Source organism: Callithrix jacchus, chromosome 5 (assembly GCF_049354715.1).
Source record: "Callithrix jacchus isolate 240 chromosome 5, calJac240_pri, whole genome shotgun sequence".
In the NCBI taxonomy this organism is placed as follows: domain Eukaryota; kingdom Metazoa; phylum Chordata; class Mammalia; order Primates; family Cebidae; genus Callithrix; species Callithrix jacchus.
The window spans coordinates 88,078,188-88,098,911 of NC_133506.1; positions in this window are offsets into that span (position 1 = coordinate 88,078,188).

Consider the following 20,724-nt stretch of genomic DNA (forward strand, 5'->3'; position numbering starts at 1 on the left):
TCCCTAGCACCACAGCTGCCAGCACCATGAAGCTATGGACTTTGGAGCATGTCTTTGACCACCTGTGGGAAATTGTTACAACAGTTGTAATGCAGAAATACCTAAACCCTAAGAACCTGAGTGTGGCTGGAGTTGACGTGTTGGACAGACATACAGATCCCTCTGGAACCCTTTTCAGCACAGAGTGGGGGCTGCTTCCATTGTGAAGTCTCTTACTGGTGCAGCAAGAAGCAATGGAATGGGTAATACACAAGTTAAATGCTGAGATTGAAGAAATGATGGCCTCCGCAAGAGGAAGTATAGGGACTCCAAAAGCAGCAGCAGAGCACTTGCAGAGAAATAATCATGGAAGTTGTTAGTATTGGATACCCCGGGTCTCTTCAAGCTAACTATATCTTTGTTATTTTCAGAATACAACTATCTTTTGGGTAGAATTTTAAAAAAATATACTAATGTAAGGCTATGTGACTTTTAATCAAAACAAAGAGAGGTAGGGCTTCTAAATATAAGTGATCATTAGAAATTTTTAAAAAGAAAATCTAAAACAATTTTGAATAAGGAGTAATGTGGGAATAATCAGTCTACTCAATTTCAAGGCTTAATCTGAAGCTATAGTAATCAAGATTGTGTAGTGTTGGCAAAGAGAGAGACACATTAGACACATATATTAATGGAATAGATTAAAGAATCTAGAAATAGACCCACACAGATATATCCAGTGGATTTTTGACCAAGATGTAAGAACAGTTCAATGCAGGAAAGATAGACTTTTCAACACATGGTGCTGGAGCAATTGGATATTTATAGGTGAAAAAGAAAAAAGGAACTTGACCTCTCACACCTTATACAAAAATTATCTCAAAAGATTGTGAACTTAAATGTGAAATGTAAAACTATAAGATTGTTTAGAAAAAAATAGGAGAAAATCTTTGGAATCTAAGCTTATGCAAAAAATTTTAGACTTGACCCACAAACATAATCCAGAAAAGGAAAAATTGATACACTTGATGTCATCAAAATAAAAAAATTTGCTCTGAAAAGACCTCATTAAGAGGATAAAAACTCCCTATTCAATAAATGGTGCTGGGATAATTACCTAGCCATATACGGAAGATTGAAGCTGGACCCCTTCCTTACACCATGTATAAAACTCAACTCTATTAAGTCTTTAATCCAACTTTAAGATTAAAGTGTAATCTTTAATCTTAAGTGTAAAACCCAAAATTATAAAAACCCTGGAAGACTACCTAAGCAATACCATCTTGGACACAGGAACTGGCAAAGATTTCATGACAAAGACACTGAAAGCAATCATGACAAAAGCAGAACTTGACAAATGGGATCTAATTAAACATAACAGCTTCTGCACAGCGAAACAAACTATCAACCGAGTAAACAGACAACTTACAGAATGGGGAACATATTTGCAATCTATGCATCTGACAAAGGTCCAATATCCCGCATCTGTAAAGAATTTAAACAAATTTACAAAAACAAAACAACCCCATTCAAAAGTGGGCAAAGGATATAAATAGACACTTTTTTTTTTTTGAGACGGAGTTTCGCTCTTGTTACCCAGACTGAAGTGCAATGGCACAATCTCGGCTGACTGCAACCTCTGCCTTCTGGGTTCAAGCAATTCTCCTGCCTCAGCCTCCCGAGTAGCTGGGACTACAGGCATGCACCACCATGCCCAGCTAATTTTTGTATTTTTAGTAGAGACGAGGTTTCACCTTGTTGACCAGGATGGTCTGGATCTCTTGACCTCGTGATCCACCCATCTCGGCCTCCCAAAGTGCTGAGATTATAGGCGTGAGCCACCGCGCCTGGCCTGACACTTTTTCAAAAGAAGACATACGTGCAGCCAACAAGCATATGAACAAAGCTCAATATAGCCGATTATCAGAGAAATGCAAATCAAAACCAAAATGAGATACCATCTTACACCAGTCAGAATAGCTATTATTAAAAAGTCAAAAAGTAACATGCTGGTGAGGTTGGGGAGAAAAGGGAACACTTATACACTGTTGGTAGGAGTGTAAATTAGTTCAACCATTGTGTAAAGCAGTGTGGCAATTCCTTAAAGAGCTAAAAGCAGTACCATTCAACCCAGCAATCCCATTACTGGGTGTATATCCAGAGAAATATAAATCATTCTACCATAAAGACACATGCGTGTGAATGTTCATTGCAGTACTATTCAAAATAGTAAAGACATGGAATTAACCTAAATACCTATCAATGGCAGATTGGATAAAGAAAATGTAATACATATACACCATGGAATACTATGCAGCCACAAAAAAGAATGAAATCATGTCTTTTGCAGGAACATGGATGGAGGTGGGTGCTATTATCCTTAGCAAACTAATGCAGGAGCAGAAAACCAAATATCGCATGTTCTCACTTATAAGCTGAGAGCGAAATGATGAGAACTTCAGAAAACAAAGACAAGAACAACAGAACTGGGGTCCACTTGAGGGTGAAGGGTGGAGGGTGGGAGGAGGGGGAGGAGCAGAAAAAATAACTGTGGGTACTAGGCTTAATACCTGGGTGACAAAATAATCTGTACAACAAACTCCTGTGCTATGAGTTTACTTATATAACAAACCTTCACATGTACCCCTGAACCTAATATAAAAGTTTTTTTTATAGGATAAAAAGACAAGTTATGCACATATTTCTGCAGGGAATATATTTGTAAGCTACATATCTGACAAAGGACTAGTACTGGAATATATAAAGAACTCTCAAAACTCAACAGTAAAAAAAGCAAAAATCCAATTAGAAGGTAGAGAAAAGACATGAAGAAGATAATACAGATGGCAAATAAACACATGAAAAGATGTTTGATATCATTAGCCATTAGGGAAATGCAAATTAAGACCATAACAAGATACCACTACAAGCCTGTCAGAATAGCTAAAATGCAAAACAGTGAAAACACCAGATGCTGGCAAAGACACCAGATCACTCATACATTGCTGGTGGAAATGTAAAATGGTGAGCCACGCTGGAAAACAGTTTGGCAATTTCTTTAAAAATGAAACATGCAGCCAGGCACAGTGGTTCACACCTGTAATCTCAGCACTTTGTGAGGCTGAGGTGGGCAGATCACCTGAGATCAGGAGTTCGAGACCAGCCTAGCCAACAAACGTGGTGAAACCCCATAACTACTAAAAATACAAAAATTAGCCAGATGTGGTGGTGCGTGCCTGTAATTCCAGCTACCCAGGAGGCTGAGGCAGGAGAATCACTTCAACTGGGAAGGCAGAGGTTGCAATGAGCTAAGATTGCACCACTGCACTCCAGCCTGGGTGCCAGAGGGAAACTCCATCTCAATAAAATAAAATAAAAAACATGCAATTACCATACAATCCAGCAATCACATTCTTGGACATTTATTTTCCCCAAATGAAGACTATAGTCACACAAAAACCTGTACTTGAATGCTAACCCTACTTCTATTTATTATACTAAAAAACTGGAAATCCAGATGTCCTTCAATAGGTGAACAGTGGAACAAACAATGGTCCATCCAGAATACTTCTGAGCAATAAAAAGGAACAAACGATTGATAAACACAACCACCCCGATGACTCTTCGGAGAATTATGCTGAGTGAATAATAAAGTCAATCCCAGAAGTTTATATACTGTATTATTTTATTTACATGACATTCCTGGAATGACAAAATTATAGAAATAGACTCATGGTTGCCACAGGTGAAGAAGGGGAGAATGGGAGGGAAGTACCCACCGTTATAGGAGGGCACCATCCCCCCACGCCACCATCCTTATGGTGATGGAATGTTCTGTATCCTTCGAGTGCAGATTTCAGCTGGTCTGCAGCAAGGACTCTCTCAGCGGTAGGAAGCTCACTCAAAAAGGCATGACCCTAACACCGTGAATGGTGGGGGCTGTTATACAGACTTCATCTGAGTCTCCTGTGGCTCCCACATCCAGCCTAGTGTGAAATTCCGGCAATGTTAACACAGCAACAACAATCTTTATCTCTTAGATACTGGAGAATGTACTGATGGGACAGCTAATGAGGAATGCTGGGTTCCGTGCTAAGGAGTTTGACTTGTATTTTGAAGGCAAAGGGAATCTATTGAAGAATTCTCAGTAGAAATGGTTACAAGATCAGATTTGTAATTTTGAAAGGTTATTGGTATTTGTCCCGATGGCATCCTTAATAGCAAAAAAGGTCCTGAATCACGAGTGGTGCTCTGTTGTCACCTCTCTTTAATTTGAAATGCTTCATCGGTGTTTTCCTTGTCCTTCATGAACTTGACATTTTTAAGGGTCTGGCTGGTTATTTTGAAGAATGTTCCTCAATTTGGGTTGATCTGAGGTTTCCTCACTGTAGAGTCTGTTGATGCCTTCTGACAGAAATACCCAGAAATAACTCAGTGTCCTTCCCCACACATCATATGGGATGATGGATTCCATTCATTGCGGCATTTAGATCACTTAGTTAAGGTGGTGGCTATCATGTACCTTTATTGCAAAGTAATAATTTTTCTCTTTGCAATTTATAAATTCATTATCTTTCTTATAGAGGGGTATTTTCAGACAGTTCCAAATATCCTATTACTCCTCAGATTTTTACCCTCTCGTTTTAGGAAGACTTTGTGATTCTTGCCTGAATCATTTAATACTATCATGGTTGCCAAGTTGGCAATTTTCTACATCTGTTATTCCTTCTATATTTATCGGCTGGCTTCCTTCTGTAAAGCAGAACTTTCCCTTCTCCCCATTTATTTACTTAAATATGCAGAGAGAGAGAGAGAGAGATTCTCATTTTATTCAATGAATTCCTTAACTTTTAATCATTCTACATTATGTTATTATGTTTTAGGTGTTTCTCTTACAAACAGCATATAGGTAAATTTTTTCCAAATAGACTTTTTTTTTTTTTTTTTTTTTGAGACAGGGTCTCAGTCTGTTGCCCAGGCTGCAATGCAGTGGTGTGTGATTTCAGCTCAGTGCAATCTCCGCCTTCTGACCTCAAGCGATCGTCCTGCCTTGGCCTCCCAAAATGCTAGAATTACAGGCATACGCCACCATGCCTGGCCCCAGATTGACTTTCTATTTTTTTTTTTTTTTTTTGAGACGAAGTTTCACTCTTGTTATCCAGGCTGGAGTGCAATGGCGCGATCTCGGCTCACCTCAACCTCCACCTCCTGGGTTCAGGCAATTCTCCTGCCTCAGCCTCCTGAGTAGCTGGGACTACAGGCACGCGCCACCATGCCCAGCTAATTTTTTTGTATTTTTAGTAGAGACGGGGTTTCACCATGTTGACCAGGATGGTCTCGATCTCTTGACCTCGTGATCCACTCACCTCGGCCTCCCAAAGTGCTGGGATTACAGACGTGAGCCACTGCGCCCGGCCAACTTTCTAATCTTAAAACAGTAAGTTTTTCATTTATATGTGTTGTGAAAATAATATATATGGATTTTTATGCAAAAAAGTAGATTTACATATATTCACGTAGAAAATTATCTAAAATGTGATCTTAAGGGGAAAAAATGCAAGAAAGTGTGTATAAAATAAGCCCATCCATGAGGGGAAAAAGATATGTGTACCTCTACTTTCATAGTCATAAAAATGTCTGGAAGGTCACTCAAGAAGTGGGTTAACATTGGTTACCTCTAAGAAGGTGGCCTGGGGGTAGAAGTCTACTTCTAGCTTTATATATGAACTTTAACATCTATGAACAGGTTTTACTTAGACAATTAAAAGGCCAAATGTTTGCCTGCCAGAAGCTCACAGCCTGTGACAGATACAGACTCTTGCACAGCCATGTGGTACCCCAGGCTGTTAGAGTTAATTTCCAGGCTGGATGCTACGTTAGCAGGTAAGATGCTGGGCCAGAGGAGGTCTCTGAGAGAGGAGGACATCTGAGTGAAGTTCCAAAGTGAGGCATCTCAGCTTCGTGAAAAGAATGTAGGCACTGATGTTAGGCAAGCCCAAATTTTAGTCTAGCTACTCACTCGCTGTGTACACTTGGGCAAACTTATGAGCTTCTGCAAGTCCTATGGGATTGGTGGGAGGATTAGAACTGATCATATCTGTGGCTGGGTGTGGTGGCTCATGCCTGTAATCCCAGCACTTTGGGAGGCAGATGTGGGCAGATTACCCGAGGTCGGGAGTTTGAGAACAGCCTGGCCAACATGGTGAAAACCCATCTCTACTAAAAATACAAAAATTTGCTGGGTGTGGTAGCGGACGCCTGAAATCCCAGCTACTTGGGAGGCTGAGGCAGGAGAATTGCTTGAACCTGAGAGGTGGAGGTTATAGTGAGCCGAAATGGTGCCACTGCACTCCAGCCTGGGCGACAGAGCAAGACTGGGTCTCAAAAAAAAAAAAAAAAAAAAGAGAGATAGTATCTGTGAAGGGCACCAAATAAGTGCTGGTGTAAACATTCAAAATATTTTTGAATGATGAGGTGGTGGCAACAAAGAGAAGAAGGGGGGCCGAGAGGGAAATCGCACGTGTTGTGCTGGGCCCGAGCTGTGGGTGTTGGCCAGGGGCAAGTGGAGAGAGACACAAGGACAGTGTATGACGAGCATTAAATCCCACGTGAAGAAGTTTGGTTGTATTTTGAAGGCAAAGGGCATCTACTGAAGGATTTTAAGTAGAAATCGTTACAAGGTCAGATTTGTAATTTTGATAGGTTATGGGCAGCAAATTGAGGGCCAGGGTGGAGGGTTAAAAATGAAATTATGAAAGCCAACTAAAAAATTGTTGTAGTAATCTGTAAGGCAGATGAAGATGACCTGAACTAAAGCACCTGGCCATGAAGGATGTGGAAACCATTAAGACCTAACACTTGTTGGATACAAGTCAAAGAGAAAGAAGGAAAAAACCCAGAGAACCTTGTCTGAAGCAGCTGTGTACAGATAGACAGCTGTGGTGGTGGGTGTGGAGAGGCAGACAGAGGAATGGATAGGGAGGAAAGAAGAGTCCAGTGTTAGGTATATTGAGTTTAATGTGTCTTTGGGTTTTTTATTTTATTTTATTTTTTTGAAACAGGGTTTTGCTCTTGTCACCCAGGCTGGAGTGCAGTGGCGCGATCTTGGCTTACTGCAACCTCCGGTTTCTGGTTCCAAGCGATTCTCTTGCCTCAGCCTCCCGAGTAGCCTGTCACCATGCCTGGCTAATTTTTGTATTTTTGTCAGAGATGGGTTTTCACCATGCTGGCCAGGCTGGTCTTAAACTCCTCGTGATCTGCCTGCCTAAGCCTCCCAAAGTGCTGGGATTACAGGTGTGAGCCACTGCACATGGCCCAATTTTTTGTTTTTAGAGATAGAATCTTGCTCTGTTGCTCAGGCTGGAGTGCAGTGGCACAATCATAGCTCACTGCAACCTCAAACTCCTGGGCTTAAGCAATCCTTTTGCCTCAGCCTCCAGAGTAGCTGGGACTACAGGTGTGCTCTACCAAGTGCAGCTAATTTTTTTTTTTTTTGGTAGACACAGGGTTTCACTATGTTGCCCAGGCTAGTCTTGAACTCCTGGCCTCAAGCAATGGTCCTGCCTCAGCCTTCCCAAAACGCTAGGATTACAGACATGAACCACCATGAGCCTTAAGGCATCTTTGCATAGTGTCACTGGTGATTTGGTAAGCTGCTGGGTCTGTGAGGCTGGTACTCGAAGGGAAAAGGCTGTGCTGGAATTAAACCTTACTTGGTTAGTGCTTGAAAGGATGGACGGCCAGAAGGCAGTGGTTATTTTGGGGAATGGTCAGGTATGTCAAGGTTATGAGACTTGGTAGATGACTAAGTCTTTTTTTTTTTTTTTTTTTTGAGACGGAGTTTCACTCTTGTTACCCAGGCTGGAGTGCAATGGTGCGATCTCAGCTCACCACAACCTCTGCCTCCTGGGTTCAGGCAATTCTCCTGCCTCAGCCTCCTGAGTAGCTGGGATTACAGGCACGCACCACCATGCCCAGCTAATTTTTTGTAATTTTTGTAGAGACGGGGTTTCACCATGTTGACCAGGATGGTCTCGATCTCTTGACCTCATGATCCACCCGCCTCGGCTCCCAAAGTGCTGGGATTACAGGCATGAGCCACCGTGCCCGGCCGACTAAGTCTTAAGAGTCTAAATAGAAGGCTGATCACAAGTGTCAGTGTCAGCGACAATCAAGACCTAAGGGGTGTCAGAGGCTTCAGGATGACACCGAGGGCCTTTGCTCAGAGTTAGGAATATAGAAGTAACTAGATCTGTTTGTTCATTTGTTTGTTTGTTTTTGAGATGGAGTCTTGCTCTGTTGCCTAGGCTGGAGTGCAGTAGCGCAATCTTGGCTCACTGCAATCTCCACCTCCCAGGTTCAAGCAATTCTTCCGCCTTAGCACATTTTTGTATTTTTAGTAGAGATGGGGTTTCAACATGTTGGCCAGACTGGTCTCGAATTCCTGGCCTCAAGCGATCCCAGCGCCTCAGCCTCCCAAGGTGCTGGGATTACAGGCATGAGCCACCATGCCTGGCCAATAACCAGATGATTTTGAATGTCTCCAGCAAAAGCCTGAATTGTTTGTGCTTTCAAGGGGAACCAGTAACATGACAGCCATTGGAACTATGTGGCAAGTGGTAGACTTCATCTATAACTGACAATTATATTATTTGTTCTGATTACAGAGCTAAAGACATGATTGGCCAGTAGCCGATAGAAGCCATCAGTCATATTAATGAGAACCTTTTATTTTTGAGATAGTCTTGCTCTGTCACCCAGGCTGGAGTTCAGTGGCATAATCTCAGCTCACTGCAACCTTCACATCCTGGGTTCAAGCGATTCTCCTGCCTCAGCCTCCTGAGTAGCTGGGATTACAGGTGCGTGCCACCATGGCCGACTAATTTTTGTACTTTTAGTAGAGACAGGGTTTCACTATGTTGTCCAGGCTGGTCTTGAACTCCTGACCACAGGTAATTCACCCACCTCAGGCTCCCAGAGTGCTGAGATTACAGGCATTAGCCACCATGCCCAGCCATATTAGTGAGAATCTTGAGTAAAATATTTGAAAGCTCATGTTCAAAACTTTAGGTGTGGTTCATTATAGCATTCATTCATAGCAGAGCTTTGGGTGTGGTTCATTCATAGCAGCATCCTTGTAAAGAGCGTCAGGTCAAATTATCAGAGTAGCATTAAAGAAAAATCAAGAAGCCAGACTTTTCCTTCTCAACATGCACGGCACTCTATGTCTCTAAGGGGGTAAGCGTAGCTATTTTCTGTGGATGAATGGATGCCTTCCCATGGTTTCCAACCTGGGCCCCTAGAGGTGAAGATTCCTTGTCATCCGTGGATTCCCTCAGATGGTTCAGTTGCATGGTATTAGATGCATGTGTGCATCTTCTGGGACGAAAGGCCCCTAAATCATGACTGCAGCCGCTGATCCTTTTCTTTCTCTGACTTTCTTTTTCCACCTTCCTATTTCCCAATTTTTCTTCTTTCTTGTCTATATGCCTCGTGTTTAATAAGCCGTGGAAGGAATTTGCTTACTCCACTGTCTAGCCCTGTTCATTCCACATATGGCTAAAGCAACTGCTGACTCCTGGTCTAGAACAATGCTTTCCAATCTTTAAAAAATGCATGTGTAATAGAACTTCCTCTGACCTGTTTGTTTTATGAAAGAAAATTTTGAATGGAGACTTGTATAGAAAACTAACAACACAAATAAAAGAAGGAGCAGCTATATATGCATGCAGAGGGGGAAGTCTGGGCCCCACCCACCAGGCTATTCCATGGACCCCGAGGGACCCCCAGAGTACTGTGGAATCTCAGGTTTGAAAACCACTGGTCTAAAGCTGGGTGTTGAGGCAGAAATCCAGAAGTAATTCCAGAGAGTTTCCCAAGGGAGTGGCACCCAAGGCATCCAGGAGCTACATGGTTAGTATATTTCTGACCCGCTAGGCTAGAAGACTCTCCTGATAGGGCAGCTTGAGGAGGAAATAAGGGCGCTGTGGCTAGCTGTAAAATACAATGTGGGTGAACTTGATGTTGCAAGCCCATGTTTTCATCAGTTTGATCACCTCTATTCATGCCTATACACCACTCCAGGTTGTAATGAAACTTCTGTCCAGGGTGGCCATTTGTGAATAATTTGGAGTAGAAGAGTTTATAGGGCTACCTGCAAATCATCTCTAGGGCTGAAAAAAATATCTCAATTTAAACTGCAGCACAGTGTATGTAAGTCGTCAGTGATGAAAAGATCCTCTTTTTGTATTCATGCATCTTCAAATGGCTCCTGGATATTTGAGAAATAATTATGCAATAATGTCAAATAAAGTCATTAGTCCCTGTTATATCTTACCTCCTTTTTGACTGTTCATAGTAAGTAAACAGTTATTCATCACCTTCTTCATCCTCTTACTGGGACAAAGAAGGGGCCATCCAGACAGTATGTCATCTGCAGTCTTGAATATTTTAAAGTAGTGGTGGCAGCTGGGTGCAGTGGCTCATGTCTACAATCCCAGGACTTTGGGAGGCCAAGGCAGGCGGATCACTTTAGGTCAGGAGTTCGAGACCAGCCTGGCCAACATGGTGAAAACCCGTCTCTACTAAAAATAGAAAAATTAGTCAGGTGTGGTGGCATGTGCCTGTAATCTCAGCTATTGGGGAGGCTGAGGCAGGAGAATTGCTTTAACCTGAGAGGTGGAGGCTGCAGTGAACTGAGATCGTGCCACTGAACTCCAACCTGGAGGACAGAGTTGGACTCTGTTTCAAAAAAATAAAAATAAAGATAAAGTAGTTGTGGGCACTCCGACTAAGAGCAGAAGTGCCCAGTGCTTCAAGGTACTGTGAGGACATGTGGCCTGGCCCCTTCATTCCTTGGCCCTTGGAGAGGCTAGCTCACCTATCCAGTTGCTAACAGACAGGTTCTTTTGGGTAACTTGGATATTTCTATTCCCTTGAGGTTTCCTGCCCAGCTTGCAGGCCTAGTTCCTGCTCTTCTCCATCTAGTTTTTGGATAGATTCTCTTATACAGCTTGGCTAAGATTATCTAACCTTCTGGGCTTAACTCTTCTGAAGCTACACTCATTTGATATCTCAATCCCCCATAAGAGTGCAACTCCCTCCTCTACTGAGGGCTTTTATCACCTGCCTGGACTTGGATTAGACTTGTTGCACCTAGTTACCTGCCACTCCCCTCACCCCCGCTTCTTCCCTGCCACCTGGCTGCAATTCCTGGGTGGGATATTCTTATTCCCAGGTAGGAGCATCAAATCCAGAAACCGTCACTCTGACAAGCCATGCCTTTCTTTAAGTGATAATGTCATTGCCCAATAATTAATTGACAACTCTTCTCTTAGATCCTGTATCACATTATATATTTTGAATATCTTCAGCAACTATATTTTAGGGGTTGACATTTTTTTAAATGGCCAGACATTGTTCAGGGACGGGCTCAGTAATTAAGGCTGTGATCGAACACGACACTACTAGTTGTGTCACTAAAGTAATAAAAAGGATTTTCTTTTGTAATTTGCAAACTGGGCTCCAAAAGAAATTCCACTAGACTGTAAGCATGAGGGCAGGGGCTATGTTTGTTCTGATCATCACTTTATGCTCAGCACCAAAAAGAGAACTTGGAAAGTTGTAGGTGCTTGACCAGTGTTTGTTGAGTGAATCAGTAAAAGGACTTCCAAGAATGTCTGGAGCAGAAACACATCATCCAGACAAGCAGATGACCTTGTAATATCCATCATCTAAAAGTTCTTGATGAAACCCCATTTCGACTAAAATTACAAAAATTAGCTGGGCGTGGTAGCACACACCTGTTGTCCCAGCTACTTGGGAACCTGAGCAGGAGAATTGCTTAAACCTGGGAGGCAGAGTTTGCAGTGAGCCAAGATTGCGCACTGCACTCCAGCCTGAGCAACAGAGTGAGACTCTGTCTCAAAAAAAAAAAAGTTCTCATATTGGTCCATTTTCACGATGCTGTAAGAACTGCCTGAGACTGATAATTTATTTAAAAAAAAAAAAGAGGTTTAATTGACTGTCAGTTACAAATGGCTGTGGAGGCCTCAGGAAACTTACAATCATAGCAGAAGGCAAAGGGGAGGCAAGGCACTTCCTTCAGAAGGTGGCAGGAAATAGAAGTGCTGAGCGAAGGGGAAAGAGCCCCTTATAAAACCATGAGATCTCATGAGAGCTCACTCACTACCATGAGAACAGCATGGGGGAACCCACCCCTATGATTCAATTACCTTCACCGGGTCTCTCCCTTAACACAGGATGATGGGGATTGTGAGGATTACAATTGAAGATGGGATTTTGGGTGGGGCCACAGCTGAACTACATCAGTCTCTAACCCACTGGCTTAGTACGGTGCTGATACCCGTTCTTCTTTGATATGGTTTGGATTTGTGTTCCCACCCAAATCTCATGTCAAATTGGAGGAGGGGCCAGATGGGAGGTGCTTGGATTCTAGGGCAGAATTCACCCTTGCTGTTCTCGTGAAAGTGAGTTCTCATGAAATCTGACGGCTTAAGTGTGTGGTTTAAAAGTCTTCCCCCTTTCCTCACTGTCTCTCCTACCACCCTGAAAAGAAGGTGCTTGCTTCTCCTTCCCCTTCCGTCACAATTGTAAGTTTCCTGAGGCCTTCCGGTCAAGCTTCCTGTTAAGCCTACGGAACTGTGAGTCCATTCAGCTCTTCATAAATTACCCAGTCTCAGGTAGTCCTTTATGAGAATGGACTAATACATTCCTGCTTTATTCCTTATGCTCATGTGAAATATACTGCAAGTCGCAAGCCCAGAGAGTTAGTAACAATTAAATCAGAAATGCAAACCTCAGGATCATGTACATCTTGGAGCCATGTGTGCAGATGTTGCTCCAGAGGGAAGTGCTACAGAGGCTGATGGTCAGTTCCAAACGTCTCAGTCTTTCCATTATAAGTCATTATTACCAGAAAATTTTAAAAATGTTTTCAAGTACAGTTCAGTGCTTTGATAGATTTGTTTTTCTCTTCATGTGGTAGAATCACATCTGGACATCAGTTAGATATATTTAATCTAAAAATAGTATTTATCCAATTTACTGTCACTGGAGGAAGGTTTTTTTTTGTTTTAAGGCAGACTCTGCTTATAATTCTCTGTAGTCTTTCATGGCTCACTGCCATTTAATATAAAAAAATAAAGGTATCAGATTGTGTGTACATGTGAGTGTGTGTATGGAAGCACAATGAAACAATTAGTTTTATAGACAGAAAAAAAAGACAACTGCCTTATCATTCCCCTTTTATTCATTTATGTTTTTGAGCTGTCACTGGTTACATTGTTAAGCCCTAAACTCAGAATCACTGTGAACTCCAGCAGACTCTTTTAGAAATTACTTCATGGTCACAAAACACAAATTTGGGGATTTTTTTGGTCTCTCTTCTTTGAGACTGGATTCTTTTTACTTATCATTCAGTGTGCCTTCTCAACAACCTACCATTTGGGTTGAGAAAGAAAGAAGGAGAGCTGGGCATGGTGGCTCATGCCTGTAATCCCAGCACTTTGGGTGCAAAGTGGGAGGACCACTTGATGGAGTTTGGACTAGTTACTTGGGAGGCTGAGGCAGGAGGATCACTTCAACCCAGAAGGTAGAGGTTGCAGTGAGCTGAGATCACACCACTGTACTCCAGCTTGGGTGACAGAGCGAGACTCTCTCAAAAAAAAAAAAAGGGAGACAAATTAAAAGGAGCCAGGAAGAAGAGATAAAGGAGAAAAGAGTAGAGGGTTAAAGCACAGGCTCATGGAAGCCCTTGGAGCAGGTGGCACACATTTAGAAGCGGAAATTGGAATTAAATCTAAAGAAAAATCGGCAAGCTGCTGCTTCTACCTAAGGCCCTGACATGAATTTCAGTAAATCTGAGTTGGCTCTGAGAGGGACGTATTATAAATAAGGAAGCACTTAACAGTCTATCCCACCTGCACATTTATCAAGGTCCTCATTCGTTCTGGAGACGTGTATCTTCAGGGACAGGACTCTGACTCTCCTTTCCCTGTGGGACTGGGTCTGTGTCACAGAAGAGAACTTTGTTTTTTGAGCTGTGGCATTTGCCCTTTTTCTCTGAAGGCACATCTCCACCAACGCCCCCCATGTGATAGGGATGATTTCTGTTTTCAAAGTATCTTTCAAGCAGAGCTAATGGGTCTGACCTGTCTTAATTATAATGTATTGTCCCAGCTTGTCAAAGTGACATTCTTGGCCTTCAGTAAGTACAGCCTGGGCTTGGAGACCCTTTCCATGCTTTGGGGAAGGATTTACCTGACTCCATCACATCACACCCTCTCCCCTTGTCCTTTGTGGCCTTCCATAGAAAGTTTAAAATGGTAGAGAGACTGGGCACGGTGGCTCACGCCTATACTCCCAGCACTTTGAGAGACCAAGGTGGGAGGATCACTTGAGGTCAGGAGTTCAAGATCAGCCTGGCCAACATGGTGAGATCCTGTCTCTACTGAAAATACAAAAATTATCTGGATATGGTGACAGGTGCCTGTAAACCAGCTACTCAGGAGGCTGAGGCATGAGAATCACTTGAACCTGGAAGGCAGAGGTTGCAGTGAGCTGAGATTGCACCACTGCACTCCAGTTTTGGTGACAGAGTGAGGCTCTGTCTCAAAAAGTAAAAAATAATAAAAATAAAATAAAATGGCAGAGAGGTGTTAGGGCTACAGCCTGAGTCATGACGTGGAGCAACAATGGCCGTGTGGTACAGCAGTTCAACCCAGGACCTTCATATCATCACTACCAGGTTTTAAACAAATGTGCCAATATCTGATCTGCCCACGGGGATAAGCTTAAACACACCCAGTCAGAAAACTCTCTTCAAATCCATTAACAGAGGGGCCTTTCAATTCTTAAGCATATTTAGGCTGTAAAAAGTTTTGCGGTATCTAACCCTGAGATTGGACCTGTTGAGCCCTTCGTTTTGTGAATTATTTTTATATATATTTTTGGATACATCTCAGCACAAATGAAACAACAGACAACATTTTAAGAGGAGACTCTCATTGGACTTGAGTTATTTGCAGCCTTCGTTTTTCAACTTTAAAAATTTAACAGATATGTGAGTGGAATAAAGTTAATTTTCACCACCCACAATAGTTCATTAGTGAAATAAGGCAAGTATTTAATGGATTTGCGCTTGGTGTGCCTAAAATGATTTCACCATAACAAAAGGTCTTGAAAGACTAAGAAAAAGTCTGATGACAATTAAATTGCCTCTCTGAACAGGAATACTGTATAGCAGGAAAACAGAGTCTTAAAATAGCTCATTGTAGAGCTGGAAAGAGATGGAGAAGTACAGAAAGGAAGCACAAAGGTGTTACATATGAAATGAAAATCTTTAAAAATACCAACACAGTGCTTGCTCTTTGCTTGTGCAGAGACCCAGATTTTCACAGTCTTTCATGCTTCCATTTCGTTTCTGTGGGGGTGTGACTTGCTGTATTAGAATCCGAAGCAAATTCCATTTCTCTGCTTTGAAAGGTAAAACTTCATTCTTCCCAGATGTACGGTAAAGCTTTGTAGGCTTCACGTTTTGAATCCTACTGATTAAGAATTGACATTTTCTGCGGGGGGGAAATAAAGCCCAGTAGGGCAGAAAGACAGCAGGAGGGAAGGTTTAGCAAAGAAAACTACCCCCCCCAACCCATTTCATAGAGCACCTTCGATGTAACATCAGAGGCAGAAGGGACTAGAGCAGTGATCTCATCCACAGCCTGTTTTACAGATGAAAAAAATGAAGCACAGAAAAGGTGAGTGATTTGTCCAAGGGCACACAGCCAGTTAGTGGCCAAAGAAGACAGTCCTGTCCAGGTCTTTCCTGAACTGCAGCACCCAAATGCCAATTCTTTTTTTTTTTTTTTTGAGACAGGGTCTTACCCAGGCTGGAGTGCAGTGGCATGATCTCAGCTCACAGCAACCTCCACCTCCTGGGTTTAAGTGATTCTCCCAAGTAGCTGGGATTATAGGTGCATGCCATCACACCCAGCTAATTTCTGTATTTTTAGTAAAGATAGGGTTTCCCCATGTTGGCCAGGCTAGTCTCAAACTCCTGACCTCAAATGATTCACCTGTCTTGGCCTCCCAAAGTGCTGGGATTACAGGCATAAGACACTGCGCTGCACCCGGCCCTGAACACTAATTCTTGCTTACTTATTTGATAAATGTTTGACAGGGAGGGCTTCAGCACAAATCCATTTCATAGCTACATCTTTATGAATGCACTCATTGAAAGCAATGCATTCCTTTGTGATGTTCTCTAATGCAGCCTTATCCTGAAGAACGCTTCGGTTCCATGACCTCTGCTCCTCCTCCTGAGCCCAGCCTATTACAATTTGAAGATGACCTGTGGGTCCCACTGCAAGGTAGTGGGTCGCCCGCAGCCTTTGGTTTGTTAGGTCAAAGAATGGGTGAGTCTGGCACGTGGCCCTCCTCAGGGTAGGGAGGTTCTGGAATCCTCTGGGTACCACGAGGCTCGTTTGTCTAAGTTGTAAGTCTTCCTGCTCCTCTTGACTCTGAGAGGAAAATGCAAGAAATGAAACCCAAATTTCTTTCTCATTATCTGATAACATTTTGCCAAAACAACTGTTTTTCGTTTTCTGGTTTTCCAGCTGCTTGTGTTTTTATTTCTTAACTTTAGAAAACAATGTTTTGGCCGGGTGCAGTGGCTCATGCCTGTAATCCCAGCACTTTGGGAGGCCAAGATGGACAGATCACTTGAGGTCAGGAGTTCAAGAGCAGCCTGGCCAACATGGTAAAACCTTGCCTCTACTAAGATATATATATATATTTATACACACACACACAAAAATTAGCTGGGTGTGATGCACATGCCTGTAATCCCAGCTACTCTGGGGACTGAGGCAGGAGAATCACTTGAACCTGGGAGGTGAGCCAAGATTACCCATTGCACTCCGGCCTGAGTGACAGGGTGAAACTCTGTCTCAAAAAAATAAATAAAATAAACAAAAACAGCATTTTAAGGCCAGGCACAGTGGCTCACCCCTATAATCCTAGCACTTTGGGAGGCTGTGGTGGGAGAATCACTTAAGCCCAGGAGTTTGGGACCGGCCTGGGGAATAATATGAGACCTTGTCTCTAGAAAAACTTTTTAAAATTGGCCAGATGTGGTAATGCATGCCTGTATTTCCAGCTACTAGGAGGCTGAGATGGGAGGATCACTTGAGCCTAGGAGGTGGAGGCTACAGTGAGCCATGATGTGGCACTGCTCTTCAGCCTGGGCGACAGTGAGATCCTGTCTCCGAAAGAAAAATTAAATTAAAAATTATAAATAAATAAAAACCAATGTTTTAAATGGTAGATAGTTGCCTTATGGAAGGTCAGAGAAGGGTTGACGTGAACTCTGGAGTTCAGTGTGCACTCCGCCATTTCATTCTAGTAATTTAATGCATAGCTCATGCTGGGCACTTGGTGTGTGAAAAGTGGGATTAGAAAGAAAAAACAGCTGGGCATGGTGGCTCATGCCTGTAATCCCAGCACTTTGGGAGGCCAATGTGGGCGGATCACGAGGTCAGGAGTTGGAGAGCAGCCTGACCAACATGGTGAAACCCCATCTTTACTAAAAATACAATAATTAGCCAGGCGTGGTGGCACACACCTGTAGTCCCAGCTACTCAGGAGGCTGAGGCAGGAGAATTGCTTGAACCCAGGAGGTGGAGGTTGCAGTGAGCTGAGATCGCACCACTGCACTCCAGCCTGGGTGACAGAGCAAGACTCAGTCTCAAAAAAAGAAAGAAAGAAAAAAGACCCTGATGTGAGGATCCCTATGCCCATACCCAAAGAGTTTGGGGAAACAAACAAACAGGACAGAAGCAACGAGAAATTATAGGTAAGTTGCTGGTAATAACCATTATTGCTGGCCCCGGGAATCTTATAAAGTGGGTAATATTTAGTGTCTTCTTTCTGTCTGCCTGTGTTATCCCTCCTTCTGTCACCAAGCAACTCACCTATATGCAGAGGAGGGTTGACAGGACTGGAACTAGGACGAGGCCAGTGAGCTACACAACTTAAGGGGACTCCAAAAGTTCACTACTGCAGACCAAAAATATTCAGAAAAAAACCCAACAAGAACAAATAATACAAATAAGGCCTGGCACAGTGGCTCAGGGCCTGTAATCCCAACACTTTGGGAGGCTGACGCAGGTGGATCACCTGAGGTCAGTAGTTCAAGACCAGCCTGGCCAACATGGTGAAACCCTGTCTGTACTAAAAATACAAAAATTAGCCAGGTGTCGTGGCAGGCACCTGTAATCTCAGTTAGTTGGGAAATTGAGGCAGAAGAATCACTTGAACCTGGGAGGCAGAGGTTGCAGTGAGCCGAGATCGCCATCATTGCACTCCAGCCTGGGTGACAAGAGTGAGACTCCATCGCAAATAAATAAATAAATAAATAATACAAATAAGAAAGCAGTACAGGATAGCAACTATACATAGCATTTACGTTGTATTAGGTCCTTTAGTGACCTAAAGATGATTTAAAATCTGTGGGAGGATTTGCATTGGTTATATGTGGATACTACACCATTTTATTTAATGGACTCGAGCATATGTGGATTTTGGTATCCGTGGGAGGTTGTGAAACCAATGCCCGCTGGATACTGAGGGGCAACTGTATAGTCACGTGGAGGGAGTTGCATTTTAGGCAGAGGAAACAGCATGAATAAATTGATGATGGCCTTATACATTTCCTCTTTGAGTATCATCAAGTAGTTTGGTGCTGCCAGGGTTTAGGGGAGTGTAATACTTAGAATTTTTATGGTTACAAGTAACAGGAAATTCGGCTCAGAATTGCTTGGTATAAGAGGTTAGCAAACTTTTTCTGTAAAGTGCCCGATAGTACATATTTTATGCTTTGCAGGCCACACAGTGGCCAGAGAAGGGGGAGTTTTCTTCAGTAATTCAGTGTCAGCAGGGACCTTGTGTTCCAGCTCTCCACACTATATTTCATCAGGCTGGCAGCCAGCACATCCAGGGACTTCTGGGTCTTTTTCCATGTCTACAGATTAAGATTAACGTTTTAATGCAATATTTTAAAAATCTGAGTTAATGTAATAAAAGAAAGCCCATGATGAACAAAATATTTTACATAAAGAGAAGACTCGTATTACTAATTTTTTTCTTTTGACCCCAGTCTCCAATAAGGCTTGGTATGACACTGAACGTTAATGGCCAGAAATACAGTGGGATAAGGGGTGTGTGTGTGTGTGTGTGTGTGTGTGTGTGTGTGTAGAGGGAAAGAGATGAATCTCAAAGCCAGAAGAAATCGTAATCACAGAAGCTTAGTTCAATCAATTTTACAGGTGAAGAGCTGAGAAATTAAATGTTTTTCCCTGAGTCAATCACAGAGATCTTTAAAAAGATTAAAGCTCAGATCTCTTGCCCACAAATCCTGTGGATCTTACACAGCAGTGGCTTCTAAGACAGAGGAAACTCACATCTCCCCAGAGGAGGCAAGCCCAGTGATTTGGTCCAAATCACGGCATGTTCTTGGGCCACTCTACATAGAGGTAGAGATTTTTTGTTTTTGTTTCTGTTTTTTTAGATGGGATTTCACTCTGTTGCCCAGGCTGAAATGCAATGGTGTGGTCTCGGCTCACTGCAACCTCTACCTCCCGGGTTCAAGCAATTCTCCTGCTTCAGCCTCCCAAGTAGCTGAGACTACAGGCATGCACCACCAAGCCCGGCTGATTTTTCTGTTTTTAGTAGAGGCAAGCTTTCACCATGTTGGCCAGCTGGTCTCAAATTCCTGACCTCAGGTGAAGGTGATCCACCCACCTTGGTCTCCCAAAGTGCAAGGATTACAGGCGTGAGCCACCGTACCCAGAAGATAGACATTTTAAAACAGTTAAGGGTCCCAGAGCACGTGCATGATCTTTCTTTAGATACTGTGCCATTAAGGATTCCAGAAAAATAAAATATGGCCCAGAGATGCAGCCACAGACTCTTTTGGGATGCCAGCAACTCCTGTTCCTCCTTGCTCCTTCCCCATCCAAGTTTAGGGGAGCAAAGACTATCCTATGTGCACACGACAGTTCTGAACACAGCAAAAGTTCTGAATAAGGCAAAGGACAGCTGCAGCCTGTTGTTCCGGATCTCACTTTTTCTTTGTCCTCTTATGGGCTTTTGCTAAGCTATAGGTCCCGTGGAGGGTGGGTAACTGGTTTACAAGGTCCAGAGATTCATTCTAGGTCGTAGGATCAATTCTTCTCAGTTTGGTTGGGGCTTTCTTAGTTTTAGCGCTGAAAATCTCAAGTCACAGGAAACCATTCAGCCCCAGGCCCCTGTCACAGCTGGTTGGAATCACTGTAGGTGCTTGAACCCAGGAGGCAGAGGTAGCAGTGAGTGAAGATCGCCACTGCACTCCAGTCTGGGTGACAGAGTGAGACTCAGTCTCAAAACAAAAACAAAAACAAAAACAAAAAACAAAATCCCTGTAGGGGCCAGCACCCACACTGGGACCTCACTGTGATTTCTAGAGTCATTATGGAGGTGGGGTGCTTGACCTTTTCTCAAGAATAGGACAGAACCCCAGTGTGTGGAGCGAAGGAGTGGATGAACTTGTTTTTCAAGCTGGGGAATAGGAACTTCTGGTAAAACCTGTCCTTCAGCCTCTGATAAGAATCAGAGGTTTTTGGCAGGGTCTGTAGGCTGAAGGCAGTAAGAGTTTATCACTACCCCTACGGCACTGGGGCTGCAGGCCAGAGG